At 42.6% G+C, this 13814-nt stretch overlaps 1 protein-coding gene across 2 annotated transcripts in view; it reads left to right on the top strand.

The window, feature by feature from the left end:
* Nucleotides 1–13814, top strand: part of mxd4 (MAX dimerization protein 4) — a gene marked incomplete at its 5' end in the record, with an annotated part of 47568 nt that overhangs the window by 527 nt on the left and 33227 nt on the right. The window lies entirely within an intron of this gene.

The raw sequence follows: 13814 nt of genomic DNA, 5'->3' as shown, positions 1-13814 counted from the left end.
TTGTAAGAACCAAGCATAGACGGGAAATAAGCAATAAACTTCATACTTAATCACCCAAATGCAAATAAAATGCGCAGAAGAAATGAGTGAGCAAGTAGCAGAAATAATTAAAGCCTCAGATTTGGATTTCTTTCATACTTCAAGGACAAAGTTGGCTTAAAAAAGCTTAGCCAAGAAAAGTGTTACGTTAGCCAGCTAGCTAACCTACTTCTGAACTCGACAGTTTAATTCGCTAGCTGACTGTTACATGGTGACGATAACATGAAAGAAATTTCTTCTGACCATCTTATTTTCTTTCTTTCTTTCCAAAAGTAGTATAAATAAAAGAAAAACGTAGCTAGTAGTTCAAAATGTAACATTAAACAGAAAATGCTGCGCTTGTATATCATGCTAGCTGTTAGCTATAAATTCAGTGATGTTCGCAAAAAAACAAACATTCAAACATAAGCGTTAGCTAACCTGGCTGAAGGCATGATACATCCACCACTGAGGGACTTAGTTGGCAGACTGTCAACCAGAGCAGTGAATGATTTAAATTGAGTTTCTGCTCTAAAAACGCTTCGTAAAACTATTAGTTTGCCAAACTGCTCCGTGCAGGAAAGTCTTGCTAGCTAATGCTAACCAGCTTATAAAGTGCCACATCTAGAGTCACACCTGTGATCTTTGCTCAGGTGTTGCCATCATCCTTTACCTCAAAGGTGAGCCTGGACCACAGTTGTTGGCGGGCGCCTGGTTGAAGGCCTCAACATGTTGTACAGAGCTTTTGATACAGCTACTTTCACACAAATGTTATAGGTTATACCCTACATTTAAACATAAGCCCAGTTTTTTCACGTCATTGTAAGCTAAAATATCTCAGTCAACATTTAAAAAAACAAAAACAATTCCTGACCAGTTGATAGCCTATATATTTATCCATGCCAAGCCTGTATGTGTTTATGAATAATATTTGATTTTCCATCATTTATTTTGCTGTCTTGACCAGGACTGAAAATGAAAGTAAAGCAAAATCAATGTAATAGGCCTAAATGTATTATTTATTTATCTTCTTTGTCTTTCATGGCATCTACAGGAAATGGTTGACTGTCATGTGTCTTGATATATAAGCTAAAACCTACCAGGGTCGGTTCCAGCAACATGCATCAAAAACAGATCGTTGTGGTCGTCACAAGAGGGCAGCAGACTACACGCTTTAGCTTTTCTCAGTTTTCTGCTGCACTCAGGCCCTGAGGTAGGATGAGTGACCCATAGTAGAAAAATAAGACCTGGACATAGAGTTACAGTTGTGTTTATGTAGAATTATTCATCTGTACTCATTAATTAATTAATCAATTAATTCTCTCTTAGTGTTGCTCTGTTTTTCTGTGTGTGTGTGTGTGTGTGTGTGTGTGTGTGTGTGTGTGTGTGCTTGTGTGCGTGCGTGTGTGTGTGTGCGTGTGAACCCCTTGACACAAAAGGGGAACGAGGAAGCTAAAGTATTTCCACCGCCCCGCCTATTGTTTTCCCTGCATGTCTTGCTCACCAGTTTCGTTTGTGCATTTGCGTGTAAACCCATTAAACCACCTGGATTAGAGGAAACACAAATAAACAGGGTGTGTTAGCCGCTTAAAGGTGTCGTGGTTAACTAGCAATTTGTATTAATTGGTTGGCAACCATCACATGTTTCATACCGTGTCGATGAGCCACATGGAAACAGGAATTTCTACCTGATTTTCACCAACAAACTAGTGACCGGTTATTGAAATGGGCTGACTCAATCAGCTGATGTACAGTAATTTTCCGACGTGTTACAGACGACACATGTGGTCAACTTGTCTGCTAACCCACGTAATGACACAATGTGACAAAACACACTTCCTCTGACCTGTCTTAGCACATACACATGTACATGCACGCCCACGCGCAGATACAAACAAACAACCAGCTCAGTTAATACTGTAAATGCGACAGAAGTTATATTTCTAGTTTTAGTTCAAATTAAGTGACACGAATACACCGTGCTGTGGCACAGAGCACGAGAAGAGAGCACATATCCTGCAGTGTAATTTAGAGGAAACTCAAAATGAAACTCTTTTTATGTTTTTATTTTCCTTTGCACGCTGAGGTCAGACATGTGATCCGTGCAGTAATGAATCCAGTTTTGTAATTAAGGAATATGTAGGTTTTGCAAATTGCACGCTGGCACTCGCACGCAGAGACGTGGCCTCGCGGCACGTCTGCCTTTCCCTTATCTCACACCACAGTCGTCACCCTTTTCTGGATGCACAGAGGGGGAGTAGCTTCAGCAGCAGCGACACATCAACACATACATTTAAAAAATGCATGTTTCATAAAGGAGGTGTGTGTGTGTGTGTGTGTGTGTGTGTGTGTTTGTTTAAGGGTTGCACTAACACAAATACACGTTTGGTTTCGTTTGGTTTTTGATTCAAACAGAAACTACTCGGGGAACAGTTTCAGGTGACAGTTTAGGGGAGACTTTGATCAAAGTTTGTTTGGCACTGAATCCTCCTGAGCCAGCAGGAACACGTGATGTTCAAAAGGCATGCTTACAACCACCAAAGCATTTCTTGGCACGGGGTGATGTATTTCTTCCTCTCTCCAGAAAGCAGACGGTGTTAAGAGCAGTCGTTAAAAGGGCTTAACATATTACGGCCCTCTAAATATAAGTCACTGTGTCCCGTAACCTGCAAATGAAGTTGCATGATTTGTAGTAATATGACTGAGTTATATCAGTACGCACAGTGTTGTTTTGTGAGGGATTAGATGCAGCCTGTACCTGAACTCAAGAGTTCATTGAGACTTTGACACAGCTGTCAAAAACTAAAGCCCCGACAAGACAGCAAAGAATGTTTCCTGTGGCTACGTTGTTGCTGACAACCCGTCCATCAAATGATTCACATAAATCTTCACAATGATGTCAGTCTGGAAAGCTGATCAGGAAAAAAGCAACTTAACACTTCCCTTTTCTCTCTAAATGCCCCAAAAAAGTCCACAAATCAGCCGCCGAAGCTTAATAATTTGCTAATGCCGGGAAATGCAAAGTGGTCTGGCGCTGCAAAAACAACACGCATCTGCCTGCACTTACCACACTGTCAAGTCACATCCTGTGCCTCGTGGACATGTGACATTTAAAAATGCCACTGTAAATGACAGCACAGTGCACGACGGGTCCCTGAAGGGGAGAGAAAAAATTCCATACACTTTGCATTATTACCAGCCTTTTTCCAAGGCGACGAGGAGCACGGGGCTTTTTTTTTGCACATCTGCATATGAAATTACAGCCACTTATGTTCGTCTTTTATTCTGTGTGTGCTTTTGATTATGCGTGCTCGCCAGAAACCCTCAATATCTGCACGGACGTGAGCTCTGTTCTCTTTATGTTTGCTTCTTCCCCTTCCCTTGATTTGCACTCAATTTGACTTGGTACTCTAAAAACATGCAAAGCAAAAGGTTTATTTATTTACTGCCCAGCGAGAGATCTCCGGATAAAAACTCAATCAGCGTTCAAGTCCAACACGCCTCGACTGAGACTTTGATTGTCAACAAAATCTTATTCTACATCTTCCGTTCTTGTTTTTCATCCTGAACGAATTGCTTAAAGGCCATTAAAGGAATTTTCCTAATCAGCTTATAATAAAAAGGCTCTCACATGAAGACAGTCGTATCCGTTCAAATGATACAAGTTATTTTAGATCAAATATTTCTAGATTTGTAATTTGTGTCACATTTTTCCAAACACCAGCCTGTTAAAATTTAACAATATGGGAAAAAGGCATTTACAGTACAGATGTGGTGAGGACTCAAGATAAATCTGAGACATATTATAAAGTAGTTTAAGTGTACTTTACAGTGAACGGAGAGGGATTTCATAAGACGCATCACAATGTGAGTTTTGTTTAGGTTAGTTGTTACGTCGCCAGGGAGATGCCGCTGTCAACTCTGACTACACCACGCCCACACAGTCCTGATGGTGCAGACTTTTTCTTTGACTGCTGACAGTACAGGTATGACTTGTAACATTTTCACTCTTAGACATCCCCTTCCAAAATGTCTAAAATGAGTCGACCGTTGCTCTATATCTCGCTGAGTGTTGCACTTACATTATCCCAAATTATGAGGGGAGCAGAAGGGGAAATTGGGTGACATAGAGCGACGATGTCTGTGCAAGGAAATGTTTGAGGTCTTTAACTTCGGTAACGTACTTAACCGAGGCGATCTTTTTTACGTTACGGATGAAACTTACTGATTTTAGCCCAAACCGTGAGCTTTTCCTGAACCTATCCAAGTAGTTTTTGTGATTGAACCCGAACCAAACTGTGACCATTTCAATATGTTCACCACGTGACATCTTATGAGAACCTTCATGTGTGTCGTTTTGTTAGTCATTGACAAGCGACCTATTCAGATGTTAAGGGATAAAGAAGTGTTGCAGTGGTGTTACATCCCTCTAAAAACACGAAACAGGAAGGAAATTGGCTGGCTAGTCACTCTTTTGTTTACTATCAGTCAATCAATCAATCTTTATTTGTACAGCGCCAATTCACAGCAAGTCATCTCATGACACTTCCCAAATTTAGCAGGTCCAGACCATACTCCTTAATTCATTTATTCACAGAGGCCCAACACGATGTCAGTAAACGAAATCACATGCTGTGCGTTTAACTCTTGTTCATGTACTCCGTATCTGTTTTTATAACCTACTCTCATCTGTTGATCATCACTTTAAATGTTAAACGTGATAAAGATTTTAAAAAAAAGTGCTTTAAACCTCGTCAACTACGACGTGTACTTAGACACATCGTCATCGCTTGTCCCGTCAATCAAGTCCCTCCCGATGATACCTGACGTCCAGCCTGAGGCCTTCATGTGCCCCCTAAAAGATCCTCCACCAGCTGTCACTGGTTAAGACAGACCGAGTCACTGGATCAGTGTCTCTGGCCTCTTTGTTTGAAGTACGACTGCAGCGTGTTATCATCAGCATTGTAAATCAGCTGTCCCTGCGCTAATATGCTACAGCTGTCAAACAGAAAGGGGACACATACACAAAGCTATTCCTCTGATGTTTGTCGAAGGATCACGCATCTAATCCGGCTGCAAACATTTGACATTATGAGGTGCAGCCCTACACAAACCACACGCAAACCAAACACAGAAAAACACAATACCGGTGCTTAATGTCAATACGGAGACACGACGGGCCTCGCTGCGTACAGCATTCTGCTTTTCCCACTTTATGATGAGTCCTCATGTGAGCAGACATCACGCGATATTCTGTGGGAACCGTGTTTTTTTGCTGATGTGTGCCCAATCAATGTGCGGTGTTTGCTTCCACAGAAACACGACAGTTGTATCAGTGTGACTCACTATCTGTCCTGCTAAAAGTGCACACTGCTAAATAATGAGCCGGCGGTGACGATCTGCTGTCCGTTGTACAAAGTTCTTCTTCACCGACGCAAACAAAAAAACGTCCTGTCCTAACATTTCCCTCCCCCTGAGTTTTTGTTGTAAATAAAAGTTTTTGTTTTGGGCATGAGAGCAGTCGAAGCAAACATAATGTACCGCTCACGAGGGAACAAACTCTGGTTCCCACTCAGACAGAAAGCACATGTGACTGACAGGCTGTTTTGCACCTCTACTCTCCTGTTCCTCTCTTTGACAGCGGATTAGACTGACTGACCCCCTCCTCCTCCTCCTCCTCCTCCTCCCGCCACCCCCAACACACACACACACACACACACACACACACACACACACAGTCTGGAAGCACAGGACAAACAGAGGTTCATGACAAGTCTTGGCAAGTCATCCGTAGTTAACTTAATGAGGGTAGTAGAGACCTTGATGCACACACACACACTCATACACACTCACACACACACACACAAACACACACAAGCGCTTGCCATCAAACATGATTATCATGCCGTTGAGTGAAACAACCAAAACATCATATGAGAAGGCTTGTATCAGATTACCTCACGCTGCTGCTTGTAGCTGCACATCGGAGTATGATAAGCGGAGAACACAAACAAATGAGGTCATACTGATAACATTCTTATGTTGACAAATCATTTTATTTAAATAATACGTCTACAGAGCTTGTGGAAAGTATCACTTTTCCTTAAAATCATTATTATGATGGTTTAATGATGATTTATGATTAATAATATTAAAACATTTTGTCAGGTACCAAAACAGCTGATTGTTTTGTTTATGTCTGTGTTCCAGCTTCTAACAAGGTTTGTGAGTCTAACGCTCCTTGGTATCACGTGGTATCTGCGTTTTGTCAGCTTCAACAGTATTGGTAGTTGGCAGTTTGTGGGGAAAAAAACAACTAAAAATGGCTGATTTGTACAATCTACTGCCCTAACGTTAGCTAGCCAGCGTTAGCAACGTTAGGTGGTGCAAAAAAACTGATGATTCGAAGACCAGCGTTGGAAGGGGGAGCTGGAAAACCACACTAAGTGGCTGAATATTATCACTAACACCTTTAATTTTTAAAACATTGACAGAAGTCAGACATTTATGCAAAATGTAAAAAATAAGTCTAGTTCTTGTGTTAAAGATGTAATATGTGAGAATTCAAAGGTATCTCAAAAAATCATAGGGAGAGTAACGGACAACAGCTGCCCTTCGCTATCTAGCTATCCATTAACCCCCGTTAGCTAATTAGCTCATGGCTCAGTTAGCCATGAAGGTGTTCAGTTGTATTTTTCTGTTTAGTAAGGAAAATATAAGTAAGTATATTTAATTTCTTGACATTTTGTGAGTTGAAACTAAAACAACAAAAGTGGTATAAAGAGACAGGAAGAACTGGAGCTAGCTTGTTAGCATGCTTACTTCCGTAGATTTCCAAATTGTAATTTCTAAAATTCTGGCCACATCTTACCATTTGCCTCTTTAAATAATAAAAGACCAACACCAGTAGTGAGTAATAATGAAGGTTAGTTTGCAAGCAACACATGCACTTGCATGAATATAGAGCAATGATGTTTGTGACTCCCTGATGTAATAAGTGGGAATTAATGGTCCCATTAGATATGCGCTGCTTTTAGCCAGTCTATTTCTGATACACTCTAATGTGTACACAGCAGCGACACAAACAACAGTGGTTTACCCTGCTGAGCGCTGGAAAAACACAATATATCAAAGACAAAGGAGATTAAACCAACCATTGGGATCAAAGCTTCTATCCTTTCCAAATGAATTATCCATGGAGGGGTCAGACTCAGGCCCAAAAGTTAAGACTCTGGTTAGAATAACTTAAGCATTGGACGACATGTGGGCAGGGAATTAAAAGAGCCACATAGGAAAAACAGAGAAGGAAAATTCATGAATAAGTTAAAAAAAAAAAAAAAAAGCCTCCATATCAGCACAGTTCCTCCCTTTATCCCCCTGCTGATTCCACTCCCTCCACAGGACCTCGATGGCTTTCTTTGGTGTTCGGTGCTGCTGCTGACACAAGGCTTTTGTCTCAGCCCGGCACAATAACAAGAGGAACCCGGAGGGCCATCAGGGCCCAGAGAGGAACAGAGAAGCATGAGCAGGACAACAAGTGCAGCAAGCCGAGTTGCACCACCGACTGTCAGCAGAGGAAACTCCAGCACAAGCGGAAAAGCTGGTTCCCAGTGCATGTCTGCAATGTGTCTGTTTCCCCATCTGCACGTCTTATTTGAGCTCAGTGACGCTGTTTGAACGAGGACTAACTGATTCAAGTCTCTGTAGCCACGGAAACATGCACGAAGAGAAAAACAATTTTTTTGCTCCACAGCCTGTTGCATCGTGAGAAGCTGTTAATATGGTGTCTATAAAAAGGGACTGACTGATACTGAGACATGCCCCTTTGTGCTATATTACAAACAGCTTTTGAGGCTTGCACTTTTCTGTGTCACACCTGTTTTGGGTGACACAAGATGAAACCCTGACTATGAGGAGTAGCGCTTCTGCAAACACTAATTTGTTATTTTCTCTCTTTCTGACTCAGTGAAACATCTCTCAACTAATACGCTTCACCCTCGCGCTCTTCCTCTGCTTGCAGATTTGTTGCTGCACATTTCAATCCAGTGAATAGTTGGCTGGCCTGCGTCCACCACTGACTCTCTCTCTCTCTCTCTCTCTCTCTCTCAGTTTTCCCTTCTCCCCCGCTCTGCTGCTCTCTATTTTCTTTCTTTTTTTTTTCTAGAGTCCTGAGACACAGTGACCCACTTCCAGTTCCTTCCTCTCTCCGTAGCGGTGTGTGCGCGTAAATGTTAAAGCTAACGGTTTTTGTATTTGCAGCATTTTTTATTCCGAAGGCCCCCCGCCCCTCTTTCTCTTTCTCCCATACAACACACCCACCCACCCCCACTCACTCACACTCTCTGCGTGACCCAGGGAAGCGTCCTGTTTGCAAGTGGGAGTGGATAGGGATCTTTGCCATGAGTCATTACCAGGGGACCCCTGGCACTCGGGTGTACCCCTCCTCTGCATGCAAGGAATGCTAGCTAGATGCACTCCAGCCTTAATGAAAGGGGGCACTCATTCACATGCAGACAGCAGAACTTTATGAAAGTTTGATAGACAGCAGGGTGTTGACAAAGAAAAGCAATTTTGAAAGATGAGGATTTTCCAAGCGTTACAAGTCCATCCAGAGGAGCAGAAAATTGACGGTCAGGCGGTTTTTATGAGTTTTTTTCCCCCCACTTTTTTTTTCTTTTTTAGGTGTGCACAGCTGCACTTTTAGGGATGTGGAAACATTTGCAGGCACACACAGCCAGCTTTGGCTCTCTGACAAACTCTGTCATTAAACATGCATGCACGCCACACAACCTATGTCAGACCTGTACCTGCAAAATCCATTATAACATAAAAGCAGAACAGAAAAGTAAAAAAAAAAAATCCTTCTTTTTCTCATCTTTTTTCCCCTGCTGTTTCTTTTACCCCTCTTGACTCCAGCCTCTCCTCCCTCTTGTTTTTCTCCCTCATTCCCTCTACCTTCCCCCATGGCTGAGTCTAGCAGGGCCACGGGTTCAAAGACGTGCAAGCACCAGAATGTAGGTCAGCCATCGGTGCTGAGTTACCGATTAGAAACAGCTGTGCGTTTGTGGGCCATTCTCTCTGTCTGCTGAGGCCAGCAGCTATCGCAGAGCCTTACTGGGCTCGAACTGAATGCAGTTCAGTTGCCCCCCTGCTCTGAAACCCCTGCACTTCGTTCCACTTTCCTCCCGTAAAAATGATGAATAAGGGGATTGCATGAGGACTTTTGGTCAGCTCTTATGAAACACGCTCCAAACAGCTCTCGTGAATCCTGTTCATCACTGTTGCCCTACTGATCTCTGTAGGGCAACAGAGATCAGTAGGGCAATCTCTGTTGCCCTACTGATCTCTGAAGAATAAAAAATGCATTAGCATGTTATTTCTTTCCCAACATGCATTTTTTCCTCTCTTGTTGCTCTTTCGGTTCCTTCATAAAAACACCCCTGGAGGTTCATTGCCCTCCTTTTCTCCGAGCCCTTCAAAACAGCCGGGCATATCTGTGGTTCTGCCTATTGTTTTCGGATGAAAACATTGCTCAACTACAGAATGTGTTTCCCTCCTGCTGCTCTGAACAATAGCTGATGTGTAACATGAATTAACCAGCGAGTGCCTGAGATGAATTCAAAGCTGCGGTGGTCCTGAAGGTGACACCGTTCTAGCATGTCTGGATTAGCCCTCGATGCCCCTCCAGACCTGCCCTAATTGCCAGAGCTGGTTCTTATATACATATATACACGAACAGCACCTGGGGGTAATTACCTGCCCCGGCCCATGGGGACACCACCTGTCAGGGGCCTCACCATGTGTACGGAGAAAAGAAAGATGGCTTATTTTTGTGGAGTGGAGCGCCTCACATATCAATCTTCACATCCAGTATTACACAAGAACACAAAGAGACCCCTCCCCAAAGCCGGAGACAAAACCACACAAGCATGAAAACACACCACTGAAGTTTGTGCGAAGCAATGGACGAGTGCAGCAGGAAGAGAGCTGCGATGACTCTCCTCAGTCCGGACCCTTTAACACCCCTCCCTCCGCTGCCAGCTCAGCACCGGATATGAGCCAAACCCTGTACCTTGCAGCTGCGGGCCTAAAATGCCAGATGGACAAAATAATGCACACAGACACCCAACTACATTCATCCACATATAGCACACTCACAATCCAAGTGTGCGTGCATAAAGAGTATAAACAAAGCTTCACATGCAATCATTCACAAAAACACATGTCACGCTGTATGACTGAGAGATGGTAGTAATTACAGTGGCGTGTTGCCTCTGACATTTGTCCCTGCCACGCCCTCTTACCACTTGTGAGCTATCTGATGAAAGGATTAAGCTCGACATTCCAGCGACACAGGTATTCACACACGCATGCATCTAATTATTGGTGGAGCGCGTGAGCACATTTTTTTCCCAATGCATACAGTTGCTAACTCCTAGCTAAGACACTGAGTGATACTCCAACCACAGTTCCTCCAAAATAAAGCTACATATTTTGTGGATGTTTTAATTAGTGTTTCTCTGTGTGATGACTGTTTTGCGTGACTGAATTGTCTTGTTGTGCTGTTTTAAACAGTATATTTAAATTGTTTTCAGGCCTGCAGCATATTTAGCCATATTTAGGCGAGAACTTTGGGTTGTGCTGTAGGAGTGGTTCAAAAAGTTTGTCACAGAAACATAGGGTGCAGCATATCAGCAGAGTAAGTGACAACCGCTGCTCTTTGCTAGCTATCCTCGGCTGTAGCTAGCTACCGTTAGCTAATTAGCTCATGGTTCAGTTTGTGGATAAAGTACAGAGGTGATTTACAGCAGCTCTGACCAAGACTATGACGTTGGGGATGACAAGAAACCAAGACTGTGTCTGTGTGTTTTTAATTTTGTTTAAGTCGAGTTTGAGTAAAATGTGATTTAATGAGGCAATTAAGCTTGTCTTTTCAGAAGGCGTACAGTATGGCAAAAAAAGCACATAACTCCCCATAAAACCACAAATTGCCCCCTTTTTTTTGCATTTTGGTTTGTATGCGGATTAAATAAAAGGGATATGTAGTGTTAATTTCTGAGCTATAGATGCCACTTACATTTTTACCCACCGCTTTCAGTCTTTATGCTAAGCTAGGCTAACCCCCTGGCCCTGGCTTAACATACAGACATGACAGTGGTGTTGACCGTCACATCAAATACTAATATTTTTTGAGGGCTATAAAATCTTTAAAACTCTGTAGTGATCAACATCCAAACTGACCACTGCTACTGTTTCCAGAAAAACTACAAAACTCCAAAGCCACCTTTCAAGCCTCCAGAGGCTGATACTCAAAGAAAGATTTAGGGTGGAGTAGCACTTCTCTGAATGCACGGAAATGCACAGTAAACAAGGTTAGACGCAAAGGCACGGCAGGGATTTGTAAATCCAGACATCCTGACAAGGACTCTCAGTGGGATATCAGACTCGAGTCTAAAACTGGGACAGGGCCTTCACTTGTGCCTCTTGTTTCATCTGGAGAGCGCTTTCATTTTCTAAAATTCATCCATTATCAGAAGAGAATGACATCCATTGGTGGGTGGTCTGTCACCATCCTTCTCGGCTGCCCACCCACTGGAGAAGATAGGCCTGGTTTGCATATTTATAGGGAGGATGTTTGTTGTTAGAGACCCGCTGTTTGAGTGTATGAATTAGCTTAAGTTCGCCAGTTGCCATGGTCACGGATATGGTTGTTTTATTTGAGCCCATTCAACCTCACATACACACACCCCTGCTCCCCCCTTCAGACTTCAGACAGAGTTTCAGTGGTTGTACAGCTTCTTTTTTTTACGTGGTTTTGGATGTTACCTCGCTAGTTAATCAGCACTAATGTTAAAATTAAACATTTAGTGAGGAAAAAAATGCAAATTTGTGTCACTGACATATCTAAATGCCCCATGCACTCATGCTTTATCATCACTTGAGTTGCTGGTCCCATGGAGGACATATGCCACAGCAACATGGTGTTGTCGTGTGGCATGTTGAGCACGAGAGGGGAAGAAGCAGGCGACAGTTGTTCTACCGCAGCACTCGTGCCAGGGAGGCAGAGGAACTGAGGAACTCAGGAACTTGGGGAGATTCCAGGTGAGCAGTGCCAGACGCAGAAATTCGTCCAGGCTAGCGCCACAAAAAAGATTCTGGTTGACGAGACTGAATCGGTATAGTATAGGCGGATAGTTTGCCACATTTCAGCTTCTTGCTGTGTGAACAGCCGTCAGCTCTGTGGGCAGAACCACACCGATCGAGAAAGCAGAACAGATGGGTGTGAGGGGAGGAAAGAGTCTTTTAGATGGGCTTTATGCACATGTACAGACTCAGAACACGCTGCTGTGAGGGTGACAAGTAAATTACCAACAAAGAGATCCAGAGATGCTAAATCAGCTATATGCAAATTGCAGAAGCAAAAACTGCAGTGCACGAAAAATGTCAAGGAGTAGTCTCCAGAATCACAATATCAAAAAGAAAGAATAGTGGGTTATGATTACCAATAGTTGTGTTTCCATAAACATTATTTCATGAGTATTTTGAAGTATCACCAAAGAAAAGGTTGATGTAAACGGCAAAAAAAGCTCACATGACCATGGATGAATAATGAGAACTGGTTATAGCATCGGAGGTGTCGCCCTGTTCACTGCTGTGAGAGCTTCTCAGTTGTGCATGAAACCAAAAAAGTTTGACGTTGTGTATAAAATGACCAATCTCCTTCTTCTTCCTACTTCTGCGCTATGGTAGTCTATTGGACTACCACCCGACAAAGTGGCTAAGGGCTAGCTGGTTAGCATGCTCACTTCAGTTGATCTCTGCAACCCATCACAGAGACGTATTTGATACAGTGTCAAAAAACTGTTATTTCTTCACACTCTGTTGCAGCTCTTTTGATAATTACTGAACTAATTATTGTATTATTATAAATAAATGTATCCACTGTTACCACGGCTTCTTTCACAATGTAATCCTATGGGAAAAAAGTCTTTTGGGCCCCTGTGCATCATGTGATGATGCAAAGCCACTATGTAAAATCGGCTTTAAAGCCTAGCACACTTCCTGAGCTTTTGTATACAACTGATCAGCTATTTTTCACCCACTCAAGAAGAAGAAGAAGAAGTAGAAGTAGAAGAAGAAGAAGCTGTTTCTGCAAAAACAAGGCTGTTATAGAAACAAGATCATGTGGGCCAATGAGGAGGCCAAATTACCTTTCGTGGATGGCCAAGGCAACTGGTTTTCTTTCTTCTTCTTCTTCTTCTTAAAGCTTTATTGGGAGTTGGTTAAAACTGGTTTTTGTTTCCTGTATGTGACCTACTTCTTTTCAGCCATTATTGCAGCTTATACCACCAACTTCTGATGAAACTATGTTTTGCATAGTCTAGATAATCACTCCAAGGTAGAAACACATCTAACTGCATTTTCTTTTTTGCGACATTTCAGAAGTTTGCTTCAGTTTTGCTTGACAATTAGATAGAAAGATGACTTATGATATAACGGACATGCACACTTTTACACATAGTGATAACAGTCATGCAGCCTGTGGGCGCATGATTTAACCAGCTCGAATTTACCGAAGAGATTTAGTAAGTATTTAGTAACATCTATTTACATTTTTAGTCTACCCTTCTATGTCACTGAAAACCAACCCAGCTGTGACCTAAAAATATCTATCATCAGCTCATCACGCAGGCTGAGATAAGCATGGTAGATATGATTCAAAAGGACGAGGCAGCCAGCATGTGGAAGCTGGGCTGTAAAAGCTAACAAGGTAAATATTGTTGTTGAAAAAAAGA

This window comes from Pagrus pagrus, assembly GCF_965226575.1.
Source record: "Pagrus pagrus genome assembly, chromosome: 2".
NCBI classification, from domain to species: Eukaryota; Metazoa; Chordata; class Actinopteri; order Spariformes; family Sparidae; genus Pagrus; species Pagrus pagrus.
This window is presented reverse-complemented; position numbering and strand designations above follow the sequence as displayed.